The 3,456-nt window shown below is 46.1% G+C and overlaps 1 pseudogene; it reads left to right on the forward strand.

The window, feature by feature from the left end:
* On the forward strand, positions 1-950 carry LOC140690703 (small ribosomal subunit protein uS5 pseudogene; annotated as a pseudogene).
* The last annotated feature ends 2,506 nt before the right edge of the window (positions 951-3,456 follow it).

Consider the following 3,456-nt stretch of genomic DNA (forward strand, 5'->3'; position numbering starts at 1 on the left):
TTTACCGAGACGACACCAAATGGCGGATGACGCCGGTGCTGCGGGAGGGCCCGGAGGCCCCGGAGGCCCTGGGGGCCCTGGGATGGGAGGCCGCGGTGGCTTCCATGGAGGCTTCGGCAGCGGCGTCCGGGGCCGGGGTCGCGGTCGGGGCCGAGGCCGCGGCCGCGGAGCTCACGGAGGCAAGGCAGAGGACAAAGAGTGGCTCCCCGTCACCAAGCTGGGCCGTTTGGTGAAGGACATGAAGATCAAGTCTCTGGAGGAGATATATCTCTTCTCCCTGCCCATCAAGGAATCTGAGATCATTGACTTTTTCTTGGGGGCGTCCCTGAAGGACGAGGTTTTGAAGATTATGCCTGTGCAAAAGCAGACCCGTGCTGGCCAGCGGACCCAGTTCAAGGCATTTGTCGCCATTGGGGATTACAATGGACATGTCGGTTTGGGTGTTAAATGCTCCAAGGAGGTAGCCACAGCCATCCGGGGGGCCATCATCCTGGCCAAGCTCTCCATTGTCCCTGTGCGGCGAGGCTATTGGGGGAACAAGATCGGCAAGCCCCACACTGTTCCTTGCAAGGTGACTGGCCGCTGTGGTTCTGTGCTGGTGCGCCTCATCCCTGCACCCAGGGGCACTGGCATTGTTTCAGCCCCGGTGCCCAAGAAGCTGCTGATGATGGCTGGTATTGATGACTGCTACACTTTTGCCAGGGGCCGCACTGCCACGCTGGGCAACTTTGCTAAGGCCACCTTTGATGCCATCTCCAAGACCTACAGCTATCTCACCCCTGATCTTTGGAAGGAGACTGTGTTCACCAAGTCTCCGTATCAGGAATTCACTGACCATCTTGTAAAGACCCACACCAGAGTTTCTGTGCAGAGGACCCAGGCTCCAGCTGTGGCCACCACATAGTTTTATATGCAAAAAATAAAGTGAATGAAGCCTGTAAAAAAAAAAAAGAAAAATACCATATCACTCATGTGGAATCTAAAAAAGGAAGATACTAGTTAAGTTATTTACGAAACAGAGACAGACTCACAGGCAGAAAAGAAACTTATGGTAACTGGGGGTAAAGGGGGTGGGAAGGGATAAATTGGGAGTTCAAGATTTGCAGATACTAACAACTATATGTATATAAAGTAGATAAACAAGTTTCTTCTGCACAGCACAGGGAATTATATTCAATATCTTGTAAGCCTATATGAAAACGAATATGAAAAGGAATATGTATATATGATTGAATCACTATGCTGTATACTGGAAATTAACACAAAATTGTAAACCAACTATACTTCAATTAAGAAAATTTTAGTACTTGCACTGTGATAATTATATTTATTTAAATATACCCTAAATGTTTTCAGGTATAGAATTATTTCTTGACTTGCTCTTCTGTCCATCATTCTAATTTTGGTATATGTGTTGCTGAAGCAAGCACTGTCCATCCCTCTATTTATACACAAGAACCATACTGCGCTAAGTATTGTCATTTGGTTATCTGTTTACACCTTCCCCCGCTTCAAGATTTCTTTGCCTTTTGCCTAGATTACTGCAGTTGGACCAAACTGGACTAACTCCATGCTGTCTCCCCTACATCCATCCTGCAGCCCATGGATCAGAATCATTTCAGCTTTCAAGTCTCATTATTTAAGAAATACATTTCATAAGGCTATGGTTGCCAGACACAGTGATTCCTCTGATGGGTCTGGACAGAGACAAATAAAAACCTTCTGGAAAGGATTCACCATTCTAAATGCCAGTAAGAACATTCATGAGTCATGGTTGGAGGGCGGTCAGAATATCAACATAACATGGATGACGTTGAGGGGTTCAGGGCTTCCGTGGAGGAAGTCGCTGCAGGGGTGGTGGAAACGGCAGGACTAGAATTAGACATGGAGACTGAAGATGGGGCTGAACTGCTGCCATCTCGGGATGAAGCTTGAATGGATGAGGGGCTGCTTCTTGTAGATGCGCAAAGAGAGTGGTTTCCTGAGACGGAATCCACTCCTGGTGAAGACGCTGTGAAGGTTGTTGGAATGACAACACAGGATTTGAAATATGACAGAAGCTTGGTTGACACAGAGCAGCAGCCGGGTCTGAGAGGGTGGACTCCAATCCTGAAGGAGGTCCTTCCACGGGAAACAGATTATCAAACAGCACCACCCGCACAGAGAGATTCTTCACAAAAGGAGAGCCAGTTGATGCAGCAAACTTCATTGTTATCTTATTTTAAGAAATTGCCACGGCCACCCCCAAACTTCAGCAACCCCCACCCTGATCAACCAGCAGCCTTCAACATCAAGGCAAGACCCTTCACCAGCAAAAAGATTAAGACTTGCTAAGGACTCAGATGAGGTTTAGCATTTTTTAGCAATAAAGGAGTTTTTAATGAAGGTACATACATTGTTTTTTGGATATAACACTATTGAACACTTAATAGACAACAGTATTGTGTAAATATAACTTTTGTATGTACTGGGAATCCAAAAAAAATGCATGACTTGTTTACTGACATTTGCTTTATTGTGGGGGTCTGCAAGCAAACCCATCATCCTTCCAAGGTCTGCCTCTAGAAGGTAACATACCCACAGGTTCCCGGGGTTAGGATGTGGGCATCACTGGAACCACCACAAACACCATTAAGAAAGCAAAGACACAGAGCGGAGGAAGAAACTTGCTGCACACGTAACAAACAAAACACACCAAGGACTTGTAAAGGAAAATGTGGAGAATGTCTACCACTTATTTTTAACAGACAAACCAACAGGGAAAAATGGGCAAATGACATGAATAGACGCTTATCAGAAGAGAAAATCCAAATGAGCAGTGAACATATGAAAACAGATTTGTAATCAGGGAAGTCAAATTAATCAGCCATGAGGTGCCACTGGGTACGTCTCAAGTTGTCTAATGTGTCACGTTCTGACCGTTCCAGGCAAAGGGGAGGATGTGGCATAACCACAGCTCTGATGCGCTGCTGGTGGATGTCTGAATTAGTAAAAAGTACTTTGGCAAACAGTTTGGCATTTAGACGAGTTGAAGTTATGCACACCCTGTGACTCAGTAGTTCAACTCCTAGGTGTGTGTCTTCCAGAAAGCCAGCCTGTGTGCCCAGAATACAGCCGCATGTGTACCCAGAGCAGCACGCTTTGTGATCACTGGGCACAGCCCAGATACTTGTCAGCAATCGTCAGCATATTAAGTGAGATAAAAGCTCGTGCTGCACACAGAAACACAATAAACCTTAAAAACACAAAAAAGAAGGAATCCAGCCACAAATAACACATTTATGGCTGCCATTTATAGATCAGTCAAAAACAGCCAAATTAAGGGGGAGGGTATAGCCCAAGGGGTAGAGCACAAGCTTGATGTGCATGAGGTCCCAGGTCCAATCCCCAGTACCTCCTCCAAATGGAAATCAATGAACAAACCCAATTACCACCCGCTCATAAAACAGAAAACAG

The sequence above is a fragment of the Vicugna pacos genome, chromosome 31 (genome assembly GCF_048564905.1).
Source record: "Vicugna pacos chromosome 31, VicPac4, whole genome shotgun sequence".
Taxonomy (NCBI): Eukaryota; Metazoa; Chordata; class Mammalia; order Artiodactyla; family Camelidae; genus Vicugna; species Vicugna pacos.